The sequence below is a fragment of the Cryptomeria japonica genome, chromosome 5 (genome assembly GCF_030272615.1).
Source record: "Cryptomeria japonica chromosome 5, Sugi_1.0, whole genome shotgun sequence".
Lineage (NCBI taxonomy): Eukaryota > Viridiplantae > Streptophyta > Pinopsida > Cupressales > Cupressaceae > Cryptomeria > Cryptomeria japonica.
Window position 1 is genome coordinate 613,560,374 of NC_081409.1, and position 24,806 is coordinate 613,585,179.

Here is a 24,806-nt window from a genome sequence, read left to right on the forward strand (position 1 = left end):
AGATGTATGCTATTGATGATTTTGCTTTCTATATGTGTATGGTGATGATTTTATGATTTCTATATGCATGTTATGGATGTGGTGCTAACATGTGGATGCAAGTTAGTACATATATGATGCTTATTGTAATGCATGAGGTGATGCAGTGTTGACTATGTATGCATAATGATGAGTGAATGATGATGATTTATGGGATAGATTATACTTGTTTATTTGATGAGATAATGATATGATGATATGAGTAAATGATGTATGTTGTTTGAAGATTAAGTTAAATGAATAAAATGTTTATGCAAATGTTTATGGTTCTAAATGAATGCTTATTAAATGTATAAACCAATGTTGAGACAAATGTTTATGTATATTTCTAAAATGAGTGCACTTAAAATGTAGAAACAAATGTGAAGACAAATGTTTATGTATGAATGCACTTGAAAGAAATGTATTTAAGTGATGTGATTTAAAAATGAAGCTAATTGACTTAAAAAGATTTAAAACATAACTAAGTGATAAATGAAAGTGAAATGACAATGCAAATAAATGCAACTAAGGGATAATGAATAATTGCACCTTAACGCAATTATGATGAAAATGAATAACTGCACCATAATGCAATTAACATGAAAGGAATGCATAATGAATGTTGTGAAAATGAATGCACTATATGGAGGAATGAATGTTCTTGATAACAAATGCACTTAAATGAAATGTAAGTAAATGACAATAAATGCATCTAATGTGCTAAATGCCTTAAAGTGGATGAACAAATTAATGTACTTAAATAAATATCTAAATGAATCTAAATGCAAGTAAATGATAATGAACTGAATGCTCATAATGTAGCTAAATGATAATGCCATACCATAATGATATATGAATGCAAGTTGGTGAGTTTTTGCAGATGTGGAATGCAAATGTGAGATGATGTATTAGAGAACTTTGTCATGATGTTGTACCCAAGACAATTTCTTTGCAACAATTGATATGAATAATGAATGAGCAAATGGATGGGTGATATGCAATGAAATGCAATATAAATAGATGAGATGGAATGACGTTCCATAGAGTATTCATAGTGCGTTATTTTCTTCATTGAGAATGGTAGTATTGTTCTTGGTCGAGATAGTAGGAACCAAGTTTGGAGCATTTCACCTATAAGAAAGTATTTGAGACAAGTAAAAGAATGGGACCCTCCATTCTAGTTCATGTACAAAATGGTCAAGGTATACACTATAGTTAGTAAGCCATAGTGATCCATGACTAGATTTTTGTATATGATCACGTAGCTTAGCGAGCTTCCCATGTAGACACCATTAGTACATGCCCCAGACTTCATTGGAACAATGCACAGATAATAAAAAAAATGATACTTAGGAACCATCCTAGCTACTCTAATCACTTATGGATATCCTAGAGTAGCATAGGAACTTGATATAAATGAATAAATAACTAAAAAACCAACCAAGTACTTGATAGCTTAAACAAATTTTTCTTTTCAAAGAAAATGTTATCATGTCTTTGTTTTGTAAGGAAGGATGCGTCCTTGTTAAGACAATTGTGTGTACCTGTGTTGATTGATTGATTGATTTGATAAGTGATGATTGTTTGAGTAGCTCAAAATGTTTGTTTGTGATGTGTATGTACAAAGGGTTTAATGCATTGCCATGTTTTTGATTGATTTTTGTTGTTTTATCATTTTTTGGATTTTGTGAGTGTTTTTGAATGTTTTTGGTATTATTGCCAGACAATTTTGAATGAAGAACTCAATGAATCACAAGTTATGTAGAATCCACTTCCATCAATAGGTGAAGAGCATTGCCCCCAATTTTAGACATTACTATAAAAAGCAGGATGCAAGGTGCATGAAGTACTAACCTTGATTGCAGATCAATAATAAGCCATGGTTTGAATGATGGAGGAATGAATGAAATGGATATGATCCCAACAAGTTTGAAAGACAATGGAGCCATAGCCTTTACGAGTGGTGCTTGTTTGCTAGGTTTTCACCATCGCACTCACCCAATGTGCCATCAGAGTGGGTTGTTCACCATTTGGATGTATGATTTGTCTCTTTACCATTTTGATTTTTTTTTATTTTCTTCAGTACATTTTTTTGAATGTTTTTGGTGTTTTTCTGGTATGTATTGGATCCTGATGCTCTATACAACTTATGTATGAAATTGTTTGAGGTGCATGTTATTGATCGGATCTGCTAGCGGTTCTCCTTCTGAAGTAGCCAACTGATATGCCCTAGACCCAAATACAACAGTGATTACATATGGACCCAGCCAGTTTGATTCAAACTTCCCTTAATGTTCTCTATTTGGTTGGTTACGAGAGTTCTCCCTAAGAACAAGATCACCTACCTCAAATGTACGAGGTTTAACCCGATGATTATAGCTTCTCCTCATTCACTATTGATAGGCTTTGAGGTGGTTGTATGCAGCTTGTCGCCTTTCATCAAGTAGTTCCTGTTTATGGTGAAAGTAGATTAACAATATTGAAAGACTAAATGAATTCAACCACAAAACCCTAGCCTAATAACAACAAAGATCCACCATAACATATGAAGATTACCTAAGACAATGTAAATCAAATGAAATCACAAAGATTATACCATCACATGTCCAATAGGGTTTGGATCTCCATTCTTCCTATCTCCATTGATCTTGCTTGATATATTTGCTCTCAGATTTTATGTGTGCACAAGAGCTCAACAAAGAATGGAAATGTGGTTGCAAGTAGGATCACATATGAAAGTGCAAAGCATAGTCGATGTTGAATGCATAGTGAGGGTTTGATTGATAATGAAGGAAGCATCTCCTTATATAGAAGACACTATATGAAATGGAGGGATAAGATTGAGAGGTGTAAAAGAGGTCAGCTATGATTAGAGGGTAGGTAAAAGAAATAATAAAATAATAAGAGGGTAGGTAGTGTATGAATTAAGAGATGAATGACATGTGTCATAGGTAGAAAAGGTTAATGAATTAATTAAATAAATAAAGATTTATTTAATTAATAGAAGAATTGGGTTCAATTAAATAAATAAGATATTTATTTAATTTAGGAAAAAGGATAATTTAAATAAATAAAAGTATCTATTTAAATGAGAAATAAGGCTAGAAGAGGATAAATGAATTAATTAAATAAATAAGGATTTATTTAATTAATAGAAGAATTAGGATAAAATGATTAAATAAATAAAATATTTATTTAATTAGACTGGACAATTTTAGGTGTCTACATTTTGCCCCTCTTTGAGACAATGCAGCTTGTCGCATTGTTTCAAAGAAGATAATATGAACTGATACAATGTTGCCCCAAGATGGGAATGATATGCCCCCTCAAGAGATTGGATGAAAATGTCTAAAAAGATTGTAGACAATTTGTCGATAAGAAAGAAAGGCTAGAATGGATTGACCGGATAGGATAGAGTGACAGAGTCACGGGATAAAGAAGACTGACTCAGGAAACGAGGGCTAGGGATAGGGCTAGGGTAGTCTATAAAATAGACCACGAGGGGAATACATCCTTGTTGTCATCCACACATCCAAGAGATCAGAGTGTAGAGTGAGAATAGAGTAGCAACAGTCAACAACGATGGCATTGGTGCATAGATTCGATCGTGTTCGCCAATTTCAGAGGCTAGTGGATGCAGGAGAGTCGGTAAGTACCACAAAACCTCCTTGTACTTTGTTGCAATAAATGTTGTCATTAATGCATGTTAGGTAGCATAATAAATGCATGTTTAGGTATGTCAAGCAGGGTCAAAAAATGTCGAGGCTTGTCTGTGTTGTGCAGGCACATCTATGCAATATGTAAGTGCATTTATGTCATGAAGGCGCATTTATGTCTTCTAGGGAAAATCGACAGTTCTGTGATGAACATACATTGTCGATTAGATAAACTGCTGAGAGGATACACTCAAGCAGGTCCTTTAGGGAGGACTAGGATAGAAGATAGGGCTAGGATTGACAATTCTGTGATAGAACATACATTGCCAATGAGGAAACTACTCAAGAGGATACACTCAAGTAGAGGCCAGGCTAGGATAGGATAGATCGAGGCACTTTGTGATGAACAATGAGTACCAAGACATAGTACTTTGTGATGACTAGGGAGTACTAAAAATAGCAGCACTTTATGATGAATAGGGAGTGCAAATATGAGCAACACTTTGTGATGAACAGGGAGTGCAAAACATGTAGTACTTTGTGATGAACAGGGAGTACCACTAGGATAGAAGCAACACTTTGTGATGAACAGTGAGTGTCACTAGGATAGATAGTAACACTTTGTGATGAACAGTGAGTGTCACTAGGATAGAAGCAACACTTTGTGATGAATAGTGAGTGTCACTTTGACTGACATGATTGCTTTGCTTGACTGCAGGAGTACCTACCTATGTTGGAGTCACAAGAGAGATTCCCATCGACTCAAAGGTTACGACCAAAGCTAATATTTAAGGACAGAGTCACAATTGATGTTATGGGTCTGTAATTTATTCTGTATGTGCCTGAGTTTTGGGTGAACATGGGATTGCTAACTTCATTAGCTGAGAGATGGCACTCAGAGACTTGTAGTTTTCATTTACCGATGGGTGAGATGACAATCACCTTAGAGGATGTGTACAGGATTTTGAGGATACCGATCGATGGGGAGTTGATACCCTATGATCAAGATAGAGATAGAGATGCACTGAGACAAGTGTTCCAGGATTCGGAACTAGAGATGAGGGTTGGACATGTGGCTTGGGACACGATGACATAGACAGGATTAGCACTAGTGGCGGTGCTAGTAGGAGTGATCAGTGGGTTCCTTTGTCTGGATAGGGTGACGTGAGGGGTGGCTACAAAGGACACAGGGGCCAAGAGAGATGATCTTGGGGTGGGTCCTTCCAGGGCTCAGCCTCCATCAAGGCTAGGCAGCTCTGAGGGAGGGAGTTCATCATAGCCATAGAGGGCTCCCTATGTATCAATTTTGTACCATTTTGTATGATGATGTAGACACCTTCAGGTGATTGTAGCCATATGATTTTGACATCATTGTATCATGACATTTATGATTATATATATGAGATGATTCATCTTTGCGGCAACTATATGCATGTGCACCTATGTGATGAGATGTTCTTATGTGATGCTTATGATATGGATGCAAATATGTACATGATGGAATGCAATATTTTTGTTCTTTTATGTTTTTAATATGTTATGTCAATGCAAATGTGAATGTATGAAATGCAGATGAATATGATAATGTAAAGAACTATTTACATGATGAGAATATAAAATGTGCTAACATATGTGGTATGCAAGATGTGATGCAATTGTGATATCTATATGTATGTATGAAATGTTTAATATGTGATAATGCAGGTGCAACTATATGAAATGCAAATATTTTTGGCGTGTCATTATACTCAGTCATGTGATAGCAGGCTACACAGACTCAAGAAGGATGATGGAAGTCAATCAAGAAAGGGGGATGAAAGATAGAAGATATGAAAGTGAAAGAGCTTCTTGTGTGTTATCATCATTGAGCTTTATTATGGCAAGTAGGTTATGACAATCGAGGCATATGTTTGACCCAGAAAGTCATTATACCTGTTTGCATGGAGATAAGACAGTCACAAAAAAGGAATGCCCCCGTTCATACTAGACTCTCAGTGTCCTCATATCCTTGGACAAGTCATAGCATTACTAAGAGACAATCCACAAACAACAAAAGAAAAATAGGTGATGATACCCCATCCTTGCCTTTCTAGTTAAAGACATCCTGGAGATAGAATCTCTAGTCAGAGACATCCTGGAAAAGCTAAAAGACATGTCACCAGAAAGATAAAATCAAAAGAAAACCAAGACTCGACACCAACATCCACTATAGTCCTCAAGTTTAGTGTCTCTTGTCACTTGTATAAGTCTTATTTGATTGTGGTCACAATGTTTACTTTCACAAAAAGGATAGATAGCAGTGAACCATAATGTTGTCTGAGTCTATTGAAAGATTTGATTTGTTGGAGCCCATTGTTGTTGTTGTGTCTCATCTGAAACTGACTGAATCCACGAAGCTGATACTTTATTGCAGAGAAGATGAAACTTTATTGCGGATTGCCGATGCAAATGTTGTTTTATTACGGATTGTGCATGGATAGACTGAAGAAAAGTAGAAGAAACTATAATCCTTGAAACATGTGATGCTCTCAATTCCACACCCATCACTACACATAGGATTTGCCTTAGCCACAAATAGGATCTGAATTATTATGGATGAAAAGGGATGAAAATGAATGTTTATTATGAATGGTGAACCAATCTTGGGTAGATCAATAAAAGCCATGATGGGAATGTGTAAATTTTATTATGAATGTATATGTTGTGAGTGTGTGCAAATTGAAGGATGAAATGGAATCTTGAAGGAGGGAGGAGCAATGTCTCTACACATGGCACCGGTTACCCAATTTTCACCATGGTACTTGCCCAGGGTGCCATCAAAGTGGTTTTCACCGTTGGATGAAATGTTTTTCTGTTTTTCAATTTTTTTGTGTCACAAGGTGCCTGTTTGCCAGGTTTTCACCAAGTAACGATTTTTTTGTTTATGATTTTTTTGAATTTTTTTTGAATTTTTTTATTTTTTTGTCTTTTTGAATTAGGATACTCTGAAGAGCTATGTGTAAAACCTGTGAAGGTGCATGCTGTTGATAGGATCCTCCAAAGGTTCACCCTTTGTGGTTGAGAGATGATATGCATCAGATCCATATGCTGCTGTGATGATGTAAGGACCAAGCCAATTTGGTTCGAACTTGCCTTTCTTCTCTCTATCTTGCTGATTTTTAGGATTTTCTCTGAGAACCAAATCACCTACCTCAAATGTGCGAGGCTTGAATTTATGATTGTAGCTATGACTCATTTGTTGTTGATAAGCCTTGAGATGATTAAAAGTAGTTTGTCTTCGTTCATCCAATAGTTCAAGTTCTTGCAAGCGAGAGACCCTGTAGTCTTCATCACTGATAATGTTTTGTAAAGAGACTCGTAAAGAGGGTAACTTAACCTCAATAGGAAAGATAGCTTTAGCGCCATAGACAAGTGAATAGGGTGTAGCTCCTGTAGGTGTGTGGATGCTTGTGCAGTAGGCCCAAAGTGTGGGATTAAGTTGAATATGCCAATTACGGCTAGCGTCGTCGACTATCTTTTTTAAGATTTTAAGGATTGTTTTATTAGATGCCTCAACTTGACCATTACCTTGGGGGTAATATGGTGTGGAGAAACGATGGGAAATATGGAAGTAGTCACAGAGTTCATGAACATCCTGATTTTTGAAGGGATGCCCGTTATCGATGATAATGGAAACAGGAATGCCATATCGACAAATGATATAGTTGAGAATGAATGTAGCAATTTGTTTTCCAGTGACTTGCATGAGAGGCATGACTTCAATCCATTTTGTGAAATACTCTGTGGCAGTGATAATGAATTTATGACCGCTGGAAGGAGGGTGAATCTTGCCTATGAGATCAAGTCCCCACTGACAGAAGGGCCAAGGAGTCACAATTGGTTGAAGTTCTTGCGCAAGTGCATGAATGAGGTCTCCATGAAGTCGACATTGCTTACATTTCTTGACAAACTAATATGAGTCTTTTTCCATATTGGGCCAATAATATCTAGTCCTGATGAGTTTCTTGGCTAAGGTAGGACCACTTGAATGTGGACCACATATCCATTCATGTACTTCACGTAACACAATTTGAGCTTCATCTCTTTCTAAACATCTAAGAAGACTGTCATCTAGACCTCGATGGTATAGGATATCGGCTGAAATGACATATCGAGAAGATTGGCGAATGAAAGTGTGACGTTGGTTATTGGATAGGTTAGGAGGAAAGGTATTATCATGAAGGTATGTGAAAATGGAACCATATAACTGGAACTCAGGACCAACGACACATATTATCTCAGTAGGAGTGATTTCATATGAAGGAACCAAAAGGTTATCCACCAAGAACTCATAGCGAGTCTCATTCAGAGGTAGATCGATCAGTGAAGCAATTGTAGCCATGGCATCTGTGGCTCGATTCTGCTCTCTTGGTATCTGCTCAAAGTCTAACTTTGTGAAATGTTGTTTCAGGTCATCCACCATTATTTTGTAAGGCATTAATTTCTCATCCTTTGTTTGGTAGTCATCAATTGCTTGACGAATTACAAGTTGAGAATCCCCTAAAACATGAAGTTCCTGGATCTTCCACTGAACTGCTATTCGTAATCTAGTTGTTAATGCCTCATATTCTGCTATGTTATTAGTGCAGGGAAATGATAATTGATATGATTTTGGTATAGAATCCCCCTGAGGAGTTATGAAGAGGATGCAAGCTCCTGCCCCATGCTGTGTGTATGAGTCATCAAAGTATAGTTGCCATGGCTTTGCATGTGACACTGTTAAGATGGATTCGTCTAGAAATTCTGAAACTAGAGGAACATCATCTATCATGGGGGCATCTTCTAACTGATCTGTGATGGCTTGTCCTTTTATTGCTTTTCAGTCCACATACTCAATGTCAAATTCACTCAGGAGTATCACCCATTTGGCTAGTCGCCTAGTAAGCGTTGCTTTATTGAGAAGGTATTTCAATGGATCGATGCTTGCAACCAACTTAGTTTTATGAGTTAGCATGTAATGTCATAATTTTTATGAAGCAAAGACCATAGCAAGACATGAACGCTCAATTGGTGTGTAATTTAGCTCATATCCCACCAATGTGCGACTGATGTAGTATATTGCCTTTTCTTTACCCTCAGTAACCTGTTTTGCTAAGAGTGCCCCCAGTGCTGTTGAAGTAGTTGATATGTATAGTAATAAAGGCTGATCTGGAACTAGTGGCATCAAAACTGGTAGATTCAGAAGATAATCTTTGAGTATCCGGAAAGCCTATTGATAGTTATCATCCCATTTGAATTTGATGTTTTTATGTAGCAAGTGTTGAAAAGGATTACACTTATCTGCAAGTTGTGCTATGAATCTTCGTATGGATTGGAGTCTCCCTTGCAAAGATCGAAGCTAACTGATGTTTCATGGTGGTTGCATCTCTAGGATGGCCTTGACTTTTGCTGGATCGGCTTCAATTCCTCTTTTTGATACAATGAATCCTAGGAGCTTCCCAGAGGTTACTCCAAAGACACATTTCTTGGGGTTTAATCTTACTTTATACTTTTCCAACTGATCAAAGATGATTGAAAGTATGTCCAAATGTGTATCTCTATCTATTGATTTACCCAAGAGGTCATCAACATAATCTTCCACAGTTACGTGCATGAGATCATGAAAGATAGTAGTCATGGCTCTTTGATATGTAGCACCTACATTTTTTTGCCCAAAGGGCATGACATTCCAACAGAAAGTTCCCCAAGGACAAGTGAATGTTGTTTTGTGCTGGTCTTTGGATGCAATTTTTATTTGATTGTAACCAAAGAATCCATCCATCAAGGATAACATCGCATGACCTGCTGTGAGATCGACAATCAAGTCAATATTTGGTAATGGAAAATCATCCTTAGGACAAGCTTTGTTGATGTCTCTGAAATCTGTACATATTCTGATACTACGATCTGGTTTACTGGTAGGCACTAAGTTAGAGATCCATTTAGGATAATCAATTGGGCGTATGACTCCGACATCCAATAATTTCTCAAGCTCTACTTTGACTAATAATGTGACTTGTGGATGCATCTTTCTTAATTCCTGTTTCATTGGTTTTGCCCCTGATTTAACTGTCAAATGGTGCATTACCAAATCCAGATCCAATCCAGGCATATCAGTGTATGACCATGCAAAGTTGATTTGTCATTCCATGAAGAAACTTATGAATTTTGACCTTTCTGACTCTGTCAAAGATTGAGCCAGGAATATGTTGTGTGGATTTTCTTCTGTACCAATGTTTGTTTTGATAGTCTCCTCTACCAACATGGATGACTTTTCCTCATATGATGCTGGGAAAATGTTGAGCCTTCCATCTTCGAGTGCCTCAAAGAGGTTTTTGCCCTCAGATATGTCCTTTCTTTTTACTTTTTTGGGGTCAAACAATGCCACAGTGTGGTTTTCACCATAAGACCCTTGGTTTGTTTTTATTTTAATATTTTTGCGACTAGAAGGCCCGACACCCTCACCAAAATATTTCACACTATTGAGTTCTATAGTGTATCCCGCTTTATGGTCCCCAGGGGGAAGATCATCTCGTATTCCAAGATAGTCAATAAAAGCTTCATCATTTTGGAATGTGTCAAACTATGCAGGTCCTTCATGGTCCCAATCGATGAGTTGGTGGTGAACAAGGGGAAGGCCTTTGATGTCTTCAAAGTTAGTGGGACTAAGAGTGAAGATGTGGTTATATTCAGGTATGTCGATGTAGTTATCAAGGTCATCATTGACACTCTCCTCATCAGTCTCGATCATGAACGAATCCAAATTATCATCACTAGTAGTGCATTCTGGGATAGGTGTTCTCATTCTATGTTATTTCAACCTAGGACCTAAAGGCAAGGACTGTATGGGATCCTTCGGGGTTGTTTCTTGACCAACTTTGAAATTTTCATAAAATTCCTCTTCTTTTGTGGGTTCATCTGGCTCTCTGAATGTCTCAGTGAGTTCGTAGTCACTGGAGGATTTGTCTAAACCCCATTCCCATTCGTTGGAGTCTGTGGAATAGCGATTCTCTTGTTGAATTTTGGCAGCTTTGATTTGTAATGCTTCTTCTATCCTTTGAGTGTGGACCTTGGAAGTCATGAAACCAAGTCCCTTTGAGTGTTCCTTTTTGAATGCCAATTCAGGTTGTAAAGGTTCAATGATGCCTTCCTTTATTAACCCAAGAGGGCTTTTGCCATCATACCCAATTTTTTGTAGAATCTTGAACCCTTTGCCATACTTCTAACATGGTATACTAATGAGATCTTGTGTATCATTTTCAAGGTCTTTGTAAAGCATTTTGTATAAGTCTTCCTCTTCCAGTTCACCCCATCTTTGAAAGATAGTAGGGTCCCATTTGAGTATAATGATAGATACCTGCTTATTAGGATGTGGTCTTCCATATTATTTTGGTGAACTCATGACTTGTTGTAAGTACATGGTCTGATTCAAAGTGTATTCACCCACGCCCTTGTCCTAGAATTTGCCCTTAAGTTCACCTTGTTTTGATGTCGAAGGTTTTAATGACTCAGGATCAATGTATGCAGAAGAAGGAACAACTTCACGATTACTGGGAATGATGGTCTCAGTTTTTGGTCTCAAGTTATTGCAATATATGAATGGATTAGGATCTCCATTAACTATTATTTCAACTCCATTGTGAGGAAACCTAATGCATTGGTGGTATATAGATGGGATTGCCCTCATTTCATGAATCCAAGGACGTCCTAGTAATATGTTGTATGTGAGATCTAGGTCTAGGACTTGACAAACCACATCCTTTGTAACTGGCCCAACTCTGAGAGGCAAGGTGACTGTGCCTTTGGATGAACGCTCTTCATCATCATATGCCTTGATGGTAATTTTGTTTGTATAATTCATAGCTTTATTAGAATATCCCAATTGTTTAATAGTGCTCAATGTACAAATGTTCAGACCTGCTCCTCCATCTATCAGGACTCATTTTATTCGATGTTTGTGTATGAAGGCTTCAATGTGTAAAGGTGCATTACGTGGCTGACTTACAGAGGCATCATCAGCTTCTGTGAATGTAAGGGAGTGTGGAATGGAAAGGTATCCCACCATGGCTTGAAACTGGTCCATGTTCAGATCAGTAGGAACAATAGTTTCTCTCAAGATTTTATCAAGAATGGCTTTATGTGTGGGGGATATGCGTAGGAGCTCAAGGATGGAGATGAGCGCGGGTGTCTTCCCTAACTATTCTACAAGGTCATACTTAGGCTTGGTTGATGAGGAAGCGGTGTTTTTGGCTGGAGCACCTTGCAAAGTGAATTTACCTCGATGGGTTGTAACATGACATTCAGAGGTAGGTTCGGAAGAAGATCCAATTCCTTTTAGAATGATCTTGGGTCTCTGGGTAGAATTCTCAAGGGTTTTGTCCTTGATGATAATAGTAGAGACATAATTATCCATTGAAATGTGATTGATAGTTGAATCATAGTTATAGGATGCTCTTGTATAGTTGGTTTGGTCATCTGTGGCTTTAGCTTTTCCTTTGTCATGTTTTGGGAATGGTTCCTTAAACATCTCAATGTCACCTCTATCAATGAGATCTTGTATGATGTTCTTCAGTCGATGACAATTTCCTATTTTATGACCCTTGCTCTTATGAAATTCACAATACTCATCATCATTCCACTAATTTGGTTTGACCTTTGGTTCATATGGAGGAAAATCTGAAATTGTGATTACTTTGTTTGCCACTAGCTTCTTGAAAACTGACTCAAGTGGTTCTCCCAATGGGGTGTACTTCCTTCGTGATCTTGAAGTTTTTTGAGTATTCACTTGATTGTTTATAGAGATTGATCTAGAAAAAATGATTTTGGGTCACACTGTATTGGCATCAACAACACCATCATTGATTGTGTTCTTGTTTTTGTTCCAAAATCTTGGCTTGTCTTTTCCTTTAAAGTCATCTTTATTTTCTTTGAATATTTTGACAATGCCTTGTTCAATTAGGACCTTCTCTATTGCTAAGCCTTTTTCAATGACGTCTTTGAAGGTGGATAGGCAAGCTTTTCTTAGATCATAGCCAATGTCTTTGTTAACATTTTGGGTGAACATCTCTACTATTTGTTTTTGTGGAATTTCACAAGAGCACCTACTAGCTAGATTTCTCCATCTTTGTAAAAATGATGAAAAAGATTCTCCATCCTTTTGTTTGGTGTTGCACAAAGTAGTGACTAATATGTCTGTCTCTATGTTGTATGAGAAATATTGGATAAATGCCTCTGCTAAGTCACCTCGTGACTTAATACCAGGTGGAGGTTGGGAGAACCATTCCATAGCTTGATCACCTAAGCTCTGTGGGAATAATCTCATCAAATATGTCTCTTCTACTGCTACCTCAATGCAAGCTGTGAAAAAATGTCTTATGTGTGCCTTAGGATCTCCTTTTCCTCTATACTTATCAAACTTAGGCATCACAAAGTGTGTAGGAAATGGAGGCATTGGAATACTCTTGTCAAATGGATAAGGACATATGTCTCTCATTGTGTAAGTTGGCTTCGGTGTATTTATGTCCTCCATTTTCTTTTGTAAGTCCTTAATTTGCTGTTCCAAATTGTTCTTTGGTGGAGACTGACTTCTTGGACCATATCCCATGCATGAGCCACTGGGTGGAGGAGGAGCATGTTGCATATATGGATGGTATTGATCATACACATGTTCATATGGAGGAGGTCTATAATGATGTTGCATATATGGACCACTTGGTATAGAGTCGTGGTGAGGAATGGAATATCTTCTTTGTCCATGTATACCATACTCTATAGGCATGTCATGAGTTTGTTCTAATGTGTTGCCCCCAAATTTGATGCGGGGTTTCCTTGTGTCCAAATTTTGAGCATGCCTTTGAATATCCAATTGCTTAGGTGGTTGATCCTTAGAATTGGCATGTGACTTAGTGTATTTTTCTACATAAGACTTCCATGATGGTCTGTGAAGGTGAGTATCATATGCTTGACCATGTGTGTATGGGACCTCTAGTTTTTAAAACAAAGATGATGGTGATTCAGGCACAATATGTGGTCCTCTATTGCCTCCACTATTAGGCCTCCTTTGATCCATGTTGGAGTGAGTTTGTTGCAAAGGTCGATTTTCCATTATTTGAGACATGTCAAAATCATGAGGTATCTTGGCTCCACTTTGTGCCATCACTTGTAGAAAGTATTGTCTATCCCTCCTCATTATTTCCTCAACCAATCAATTGAAATGGGGATTCATAATGGTGTCTTCCACTTCTGCTGAATGTACGGAGAAGTTGTTCATATTTTCATTGTGTGTATCATTGTTGTTTGTAGTGTCCATGTTCTCAACATTTGGAATGTTTCTATAGGTATCCATGTCAGGTAATGTAGTATGATCAGAATTGAAAAAGATATCATTGTCATACTCATAAGAACTCATGTTTGCAGACTTTTGAGCCTCTTTAGTTTCTCTCCTAGATTTTTGGGAACGGGTTTCAACCATGAACTAGGTATTGACCAAGATGTTTTAGACTAGATGAAAATGGAAAGAGTATGGAAGACCAAGAGTTGGATGGAATGTAAATGAATTTGAGGTTTACTTGCAATGTCCAAAGTGTAAGACCAAGTATGTATGTAGTAGAGTAGGTGTGACTTCCAAAGAGATGATAGTTTCTCTTGATGAGGTAAGTTGACCTTGACTCTAAGTAAGACCAAATGAGACCCAAAGGTGATAGACTTTGATGAGGAACCACTTAGCAAAATGTTGTTGTATGTAGTGTGTTGACAAAGTAAGATGAGGACAAGCAAGTGACCTTTTGACTCAAGTTTAGACAAATGTAAATGAAATGCAAGATGTAAAGCAATAATGGACTTTGTGAGACCAAAAGACAGGTTGAATTCTAGATGAAAACCTGAAGAAATAGCTTAGGAAGCTCAAGAATTCTGAAACTGACTATTCTTGTTTGTTGGACTGTAAATTTTTCTAATTTGTGAAGTTGTTTTGTTGTGACCCAATCTAAATTTTTTACTATTTTTTCATGACAAGAGGACACAATGTTGATGAAGACTGAATGTTTGCAAGTGTTTAGACTCAAAAATGACTCAAATAAAAGTGTGTTGTTTGATGTAAAATTTGTTTTGCATACACTTGAAGACACAAAAGACATAATGTTTTAATGTTTGGTCTTGAATGTTTGATTGTTCAAAAGAAGACAAGCACAATTCTTATGGTTGGCCAGGACAATAGTTGTTGATCCCACATGGAGTTTCCCCCGAGGCTACGCTATTCAGAGCAGATACTTAGATGCTTGACCCCACTGGCTCCACCCTCGGCACTCACTTCTCAGGGCCGCTACCAGAGGTCCCACCTCCTGCCCCAACAACTAGAAGGATTTTGGTTTCTAAAACAAAAAGGTGCTAGTAAGGGCATCCACTTGTGTGGCCATACATGCGGCACTTTTAGCTCTATAAATATAGAAGGCTCCCAGCCGGTAGGAGTTACGCTCTACAACTGATCAAATAAATTTGATCAAACGAGTTTATGGGGAGACATAGTGTCGGTATGAACTAATCAGCACACGTTATCCATAGTTTTCACCATGGATACAGTTATTTATAGTGGTTTGGATGAAGATGGCTTTTCTTTTGCTACCAATTGGGTTTTTCTCTCCTCACTAGTAGTCCTAATGACCACACGGGGAGATAGGCCCTCTAAAGATGAAACAAAAAGAGCCTATTGCTCAAGACACAAAAGACAATGGTTCAATTTTAGTGCACCAATTGAAGTGTTTGCTAATCTATGAAAACAAGACACACAATGAAAGATCAAAAACCCTTGCAAAGGTCCTACAACAAAGATCTACTAGTAGTTTGTATTGTTTGAAATAATCACCCCTTCCTACAAGCACACAAGTTAGGTAAATTTTAGATCCAAAAGACTTTGTGAAATAGGGGCCTTCAACAATGCATTTTGTTGACCAATTAAAAGATATGATTCATCATAAAAAAGGACCATCTATAAAATTTCAAGAGATTTCCAGAAATGTAAGAAAATCCAAAAAAATTGCTAATTTGCTCCAAAAATTAAATTTTTATGAAAAATCATAAAAAATTCAGATAAAATGCAAAATCGATCCAAAATATCTGCATTTTTTACTGGACAGTTATAATGGTCTTCCAAACTTGCATAAAAAAATTTGTACAACAAATCTAAGCAGTTTGTGAGATATGAGTAAAATAATGCAAAACCCTAATTTTCAAAGATCTGATTTTTGAGGAATGATTTTGCATCAAATTTAAAATCACAAAGAATAGATCTTGTGTATAACTCTAAGATATTTCCAAAAATGTAAGAAAATCTAAAACATTCACTAATTTGCTCTCAAAATTATTTTTTTATGAAAACTCATAAAAAATTCATATAAAATGAAAATTTGATCCAAAAAATCTTAAATGTTTACTGAATCCTTCTGATACTTTTCTTGACCTGTAAAATAAATTTTATGCCAAAATTCGAAGCCGTTCATGAGATTTGATCAAAATAAGAAAAAACCCTAATTTTTAAAGATCTAATTTTTTGGGAAATATTTTGCATCAAAATTAAAATCACAAAGCATAGATCATGTGTATAATTATGAGAGATTTCCAAAAATATAAGAAAATACAAAAAATTCTCTCATTTGCTCTCAAAATTAATTTTTAATGAAAAATCATAAAAAATTCATAGAAAATGAAAATTTCCTCCAAAAATTCAAAATTTTGGATTGAGAGCTCCTGATACTTTCTTAAACCTGAAAAAAAAATTGGTACAAAATTTCCAATCCTTTTGTGAGATATGATCAAATCTCTCCAAGATCTTGATTTTGTGTCCAAAACCCTAGCTGCACAAGGTTATTCTCCAAATTGTTTTACAAAACAACAATATAGAGTTAGAAAAATCTACAAAAAACACAGATCTAACAAAAATCATTGTCCCACGGGTCGTGCCAAAATGTATATGGTGAAAGTGGATTAACAATATTGAAAGACTAAATGAATTCAACCACAAAACCTTAGCCTAACAACAAGAAAGATCCACCATAACATATGAAGATTACCTAAGACAATGCAAATAAAATGAAATCACAAAGATTATACCATCACATGTCCAATAGGGTTTTGATCTCCATTCTTCCTATCTCCATTGATCTTGCTTGATATATTTTCTCTCAGATTTTATTTGTTCACAAGAGCTCAACAAAGAACGAAAATGTGGTCGCAAGTAGGATCACATATGAAAGTGCAAAGCGTAGTCGGGGCTGAATGCATAGTGAGGGTTTGATTGATAATGAAGGAAACATCTCCTTATATAGAAGACACTATATGAAATGGAGGGATAAGATTGAGAGGTGTAAAAGAGGTCGGCTATGATTAGAGGGTAGGTAAAAGAAATAATAAAATAATAAGAGGGTAGGTAGTGTATGAATTAAGAGATGAATGACATGTGTCATAGGTAGAAAAGGTTAATGAATTAATTAAATAAATAAAGATTTATTTAATTCATAGAAGAAGTGGGATCAATTAAATAAATAAGATATTTATTTAATTTAGGAAAAAGGATAATTTAAATAAATAAAAGTATTTATTTAAATGAGAAATAAGGCTATAAGAGGATAAATGAATTAGTTACATAAATAAGGATTTATTTAATTAATAGAAGAATTAGGATAAAATGACTAAATAAATAAAATATTTATTTAATTAGAGTAGACAATTTTAGGTGTCTACAGTTCCAAGTCTTGAAGACGTGAGACTCAGCATGCTTCATCATCTATCATATTATGCAAAGAAGCTCATAGAGATGGTATCTCAACCTCAATAGGAAGGATGGATTCTATGCCATAGACTTGTGAGTAGGGAGTTGCGCCTATAGGGGTTCAAATGCTAGTTCAATATGCTATAGTGCTAGATTTAATTGAACGTTCCAATCACAACCAACATCATTGACCGTCTTCTTGAGGATTCTCAATATGTTTTTGTTCGATGCTTCGGCCTGACCATTGCCTTGTGGGTAATAGGCAATGGAAAAGAAGTCTTGGATGTGAAACTTCTCACAAAGCTCACGGACATCCTCATTTTTGAAAGGAAGCCTATTATCTATGATGATGGACATGGGTACACTATACTGGTAGATGATGTAATTAAGGATGAATGAGGCGATCTGCTTGCCATTGACTTGGGTAAGTGGAACAACTTCGATCCACTTTGTGAATTATTTGGTGGTGGTAATGATAAATTTGTGGCTGTTGGATGAAGATGGATTAATTTTACCCACAAGGTCAAGTCCCCCATTGATAAAAGGGCCATGGTGTTGTGATTGGTTGCAATTCCTGTGCTGGTGCATGTATCAGAATTCCGTGAACTTGGCACTTCTTGCATTTTTTGACAAAATAGTAGGAGTCTTTTTCCATGGATGGCCAATAGTATCTAACATGCATGATCTTCTTTGCTAAGGAAGGACCACTTGAGTGAGCCCCACAAATGCCTTCATGTACCTCTTCCAAGGCCTTTGTTATCTCATCTTGTCTAGACATTGAAGGAGAGTACCATCAAGACTTCATTGGTATAGGGTTTCGACAATGATGGTGTATCGAGCAATTTGACAAATGAAGGTTTTATGTTGGTTATTGGATTGGTTAGGAGGGAGTGCGTGATCATGGAGGTAGGTGTAGAACTCACCATACCATGGGGATTCGGAACCAACTAGGCAACATATCATTTCAGTTTCAGAGATATCATATATGGGGATCCAAAGTTGTTCTACCAAGAACTCGTAGCAAGTTGAATTTTGTAGAAGATCTAGGAGAGATGCAATTGTAACCATTGCATTAGCAATCAATTCTGATCTCTAGGTACTTGTTCAAAGGTGATAGTTGTAAGTGATTCTTTGTAACTATCCACCATCCTTTTACATGGCATGAGCTTATTATCCTTATTTTGATACTCATCGGTGACTTGTCAGATGACTAACTATGAATTTCCATATACCTATAGCTCTTTGAGATGCCATTGTATAGCCAATCTGAGTCCTGTGATTAAGGCTTCATATTCTGCTATGTTATTGGTGCATGGGAAAGTGAGCTTGTATGACTTCGGTATGCTATCGCCTTGAGGTGTAAGGAAAAGAATGCATGCCCCCGAGCCATGTCTAGTATATGAGCCATCAAAGTAGAGCTTCCATGGTTGTGTTGATGTGATCATGAAGATCTCTTCATTTGGAAAATTTGAAACAAGAGGATGATCACCTATGAGGGGTGCATTGGCTAACTAATTTGGAATAACTTTCACCTTGATAGCCTTATGGTCCATGTACTCAATGTCAAATTCACTTAAAATCATAATCCATTTGGCCAAGTGGCCTGTTAATGCTGCCTTGCTGAGTAGGTACTTGAGTGGATCGATTTTAGCAATGAGTTGTACCTTGGGTGTCAACATGTAGTGCCTTAGTTTAGTGGCTACTAAAATAGTTGGTAGGCAAGCTCACTCAATACATGTGTAATTGAGTTCATAGCCTACCAATGTGTGAGAGATATAGTATACAAAACACTCTTTTCCTTCTGCATTGTGTTGTGCCAACAATACTCCTAATGTCGTATTAGTAGCTGAAATATAGAGCAGTAGAGGTCTACTTGGATCTGATGGGATTAGCAATGGTGTATTCATCAGGTAATCTTTAAGAATTTGGAATGCTTTCTAGCACTTTGTATCCCATTGAAAGAGGATATTCTTGTGTAACAGATGCGTGAAGGGATGACACTTATCAACCAATAGTGTAATGAATCTTTAGATTGATTGTAGCTGCCCTTGTAGTGTCCTTAACGGATTGATGTTCTTAGGAGGTGTCATGCCCATGATTTCTTTGACTTTCATCGGATCTACTTCAATGCCTTTTCTTGAGACAATGTATCCTAAGAGCTTCTCGGAGGTTACTCCAAAGAAACATTTCTTTGGATTAAGACATACATGATATTGCTCGAATTTGTCGAAGATTTGACTCAGTATTTCTAGATGACCTTCTCTTGTCAATTATTTAGCGAGTAAATCATTAACATAATCCTCCATTATAGTGTGCATTAGGTCACGAAAGATGGTTGTCATCGCTCTCTGATAGGTTGCCCTTGCATTTTTAGACCAAATGGCATCACATTCTAATAATAGGTTTCCCATGGGCATGTGAAAGCAGTTTTATGTTGATCCTCTGGAGCAATCTTGATCTGGTTGTACCTTGAAAAGCCATCCATAAGAGAAAGCATTGCATGACTTGCTATGAGATTGACAATCATATTGATGTTGGGTAAGGGGAAGTCATCCTTAGGTAATTCTTTGTTCAAATCTTTGAAGTCAGTACAAATATGGATGCCCCCATTAGGCTTGTCGACAAGTACAATGTTGGAAATCCAATCAGCATAATCGATTGGTTGGATGAAACCAACATCTAAGAGATTTTTGAGTTCTACCTTGACAAGAACAACAATCTATGGGTACATCCTTTTGAGATTTTGTTTTACTGATTTAGCTCCTTTTGCCATGGTGAGGTGATGCATGACCAAATCAAGATCTAGACCAAGCATGTCTGCATAAGACTATACGAAGTTGATTTGACACTTCTGGAAGAATTCTACAAATTTTGGTTGTTCCTTTGGAGTGAGTATAGATGCCAAATGTATTTGGTGAGGAGTCTCACGGGTCCCCACATTAAATTCTTTTGTTTCTTCGATTAGGATTGTTGATCTCTCCTGATTTGTACTAGAGGGGAGGATGTCAAACCTTTCATCCATAGGCACCTTAGAGAGGTTTTCACCTTTGGATATGCTCTTTATTTTTACTTTTTTGGGATCTACAAGTGCCACTATGTGATTTTCACTAGAAGATGCATGTTTTATTGTGATACTTTTGTAGCTCAAATGTTTGGCATCTGCCCCAAAGTATGTTGCACTATTAAGTTCGATGGAAAATCCATCTTTGTGATCCTCGCTTGGTACGTGATCCCATATTTCTAAAAAGTTGATGAGAACCTCATCGTTTTGAAATTGATCAAGACATGGGGGATTCAGCCGGTTCTAGTCAATGAGTTCAAGGTGGATAATGGGCATGACCTCATCAATTAAGTTAAGTTCAAAGGAGGCATCAGTGAGGTTAAGATAGATGAGTGAAGTTCATTGATGGTACTCTCCTTGTTAGGTTCTGGTGTCGGATTTGATGTAAGAATTGTGGAAGGTGCTTCTTGCTCACGAGCCCAAAAGGTTTTAATCCATGCCTCCCCGTAAACTAGGATATCCTTACAAGGCAGGAGTGGTGATGTGTCTTCCTCGTCTGAAGTATTTAGATTCACTATATCAAATTCCCACTCATATGAGTTAGTTTTTGAATCACTCTCTAACATCCTATTACTGTACCAGTCTAGGGTGTCTTCTGTATTGAAGTGTGTTTTTGTCACGGGTGCATGCACTTTTATAGGTGGGATTGTTGGTGTTGTCAATAGGATTATAGGAGTTGTTGATGTTACTGGTACTGCTGGTAGGATTATCGATGTCATTGAATTTGCTACTAGGAGTATCAGTGTTGCTGGTGCTACTGTTGTTTCTAATAGAAGTATCAATGCTATTGAGGTTGTCGATTGTATTGATGCTATTGATGGAGTTATGGGGTTTGCTGATGCTGTGGGTGCTACCGCTAATGCTACATATGGTTTTATTAGTCTTGTTGGTGTAGTGGGTGTGAGTGATGCTGCTGATTTGATTATCAGTCTTGTTGGTGCAATTGGTGCCACTGCTGCTACTAATGGGATTATCAGTTTTGTTGGTGCCACATAGATAATAAAGGAGGACCTCCTTGGAGTAACTGTTTGATACATGGGTTTGCTGGGTTTACCTTTGAATTTGAGCTTAGGAAGAGATTCTTTTTGAAAGCCTAATCCAGTGTTATCTTTGGGCTTCAACTCAGGCTGCAAGGGCTCATGTTGTTGTTGTTTGCAATGTCCCAAAGCACTCTAACCATCATAGCCCATGTTGGGACCTATTAAATTATGAGGGTTTAAGCTTATTTCTTTTCTGTGAAAACATTTAGAAAAAATTGAACCTTTGTTGTGCATTATTGTAATTCAAATTGAACTTGAACCCTTGAACCTTTTTTGTTCAACGTTCAACTGTTTCTCTTGCATGAGTTGCGGCTTTGTAATATTTTTTAATAAGCAAGTGAGAATATGTTATTTTTGTTTTGAACCATTTGCAAATCGGTTCAAGGTTCAAGGTTCAAAATGTCCCTTTCTTTTGATTAAAGGTCTTTTCTCATTGCCTTTTTCCACTTAAGTGGAAGGGTTTATACATCATCAATAGGGGCCCCCTTTTAAGTCTAGGCCTGGGTGGGTTCTGATAAATTTTAATGTTTCCTAAGTCCTATGTCTTTTCTTATGTATCTATCGGGTTTCCTAAAAGATCAAGCAAGATTCTCTAGATCTTGTGGCTATCTCTATACCACAACATAAAAGTGCTCGATGGTTATCGCACGCAACTTGGTGACAAACCACTACTGGTGAACCATGGCCAAAAGTTAATGCAAGCAGTTCAGGCAAATAAAGTTCTGCAAGCATTTGGGGAGGCATTGAAGTTTTATAAACAATGCAATGGAAGGTGTATAGTTGGGGCCCAAACCAAAACCATCCTCTCTGCATAGTCCCAGGAAGCAATTTTAGTTGCCAGTGCAATCGGGCATCGAGAGAGGCTTTTTCATGCTACATCGATGACTCGATGGAAACACCTAAGCATGGTCCATTTATCCCACATTGGCTGCGGGGAGGAGTATTTTAGTATTTATGTGCAAAGCCATATATATCCTAAGTGTCAAAGCTTACGAGCTTTTGGCAAGTGGCATCTCAGAAGCAGTGGCCCCCTATGCGCATCTCAAAGCGCCCAAAATTTGACAGTAAAAAGGAAAGTTAAACAACAAGTAGGTTGAATGTAGATACACGACCATCATTACACCACCATGCAAAGGTGGTCAAATTTTAATGGTCGTGACTTGGTGACTGATGAGGTGCAGACAAGTGGTGACACCATGGCATAGGATGTAGCCGCTTAGGGGGGCTAAGGGTCGAGTAGATCAACAAAGATCAGTGATGATCAAGATGGATCCAAGGGCTATCACTATTTTGCGATGTAAAAATGCTCACCAGATATCGCCTGTGACTTGGCGACAAACCACTAGTAGTGAATCATGGCCAACAATTAATGCAAGTGGTTAAGGCAAGCGGTTCATTCCGGTGGTTAGTGGAGGTCATTCTAAGGTGTCAGAGTGGAGAGCCTAGAATGAATACCTCATGACAGGTGGTGCCTAGTTGTAAACTTTGGAGCCAGTCGAAAGGTGCCATGTGGCAGACAGGTGGCATATCATCAAGGTGTATATCAAGAAGACCATGGCTTTGATGGATCATTAAAGGGACTCACCGAAGGTTTCAGTTTCATTAACATGAAAGGTGTCGATGAAACTAGCATTTTGATTAAATATGAAAATGGCTAGCTGAATAGGAGGTTTAGCTAAAAGAGTGGTGGGTTTGGTAGTGTTGAGGTGGTGGATGGGGCCGTGCTTAGGCGGATCTTGAGAGAAAATCATGAGGTGCCACGTGGTGCCATGTAGCTGATGAGGTGGAATGTCTAGTGGTGTGCCACGTGGCAGAGCAGGTGGTATGTCATCAAGATGAATGTCAAGTAGACTTTGGCTGTGATGAACCTCTAAATGGTCTCACCGAAAGCTCAGTTCCATCAAAAAGGCCATATCAAAGAAATATAAACTGATCCCATTGATACAATAATGGCATCGATGAAACTATGGTTTCGATGAGATAAGAAAATGGCTAGCTGAAGAGGATGTTTGGCAGAAAGAGTGATATCTGCCAAAGAGGAGAGTATCCCAGTTGAATTAATCGGTGGGCAAGTCAAGAGGGATCTAATGGTTGGATGGATGATCTGAAGGTCGTCGCTATGTCATGATAAAAACATGCTCGATGGCTAAGAGGTGAGACTTGGCAACTAAGCCATGGGACCCGTAGGAAGAACAGTTCGGAGGAAGTAAGGAACAAGCAAGTTGAAAGAAGATCTATGGTTGTTGCCATACCGCAAGATGGAGGTGCTCAAATGTTAATGGCCATGACTTGGTGACTGATGAAGTGGCTGGATAGGTGGAGTCTAGAGGGACTCACGATCAAACCAGGAGGTGACATGTGTCTGAGATCTGCGAGGGTTAATTTTTACCCAGATATGGATTTGTCAAATATCAGTGGATGGCTCTCGATCCGAGGAATCTAATTTTGTAGTCAAGTGCAACCCACGACAAGTATTTTTTGGATAGTGACCTCAAGATCTCAAGGTTTATTCTTTAGTCAGAAAGATTAGATTTTCTACAGGCCAAGTACGATAGTGGTTAAGTTTTTAACAGCCAGAGACCAGGTGGTGGGGCCTATTTCTAAGCAGATTACTCAAGGAAGTTAAAAGGCATGTTAGTTTCCCATGATTGGATGGTTGTCACTATACCTCAATGAAAAATCATCCAAAATTTAAAGGTCACAACTTGGCGACTAAAGGAAAAGTGCTCAGAGAGAAGGCCTCCTGATCCATTGGTGCCAAAGAATTTTAAATATCCAAAAGAAATATTGGCAAAGATATGGAAGTTGCATCTAACATTACTTCAAGATGAAAATGGGTTGGTGAGAGGTATCCACGAGCTCTGCAGGGAGATATGCGAACAACATAATGGAGCATTGATTATGTCTTCTTAGATAAGAACTCATCAATGCTCTGGCACAGGATGATCCACTAGCATTATGAAGCTGTCGGATGTTACAACCAATTTTGGGTAATAGGAGCCTACCCTTTCGGCCATCTTCCAAATGAATGCTTAGTGAATTAATGAAGCATGCATCCCAGAAAGAATGTTACGTTTCTCCCTCAACTGCAATGGCACAAAAATATAACTTTTGCAATAAATGACTGTTAGGGTAAGATTTTGCTTCTAGGTGGTTCGAAGCTTGTTGCATCTTGATTTCTATAAAAGGATACCAAGGCTAGCTAGAAAAGGGGACACAAATTTTTGTAGCTAAACTCTGGAAAAATT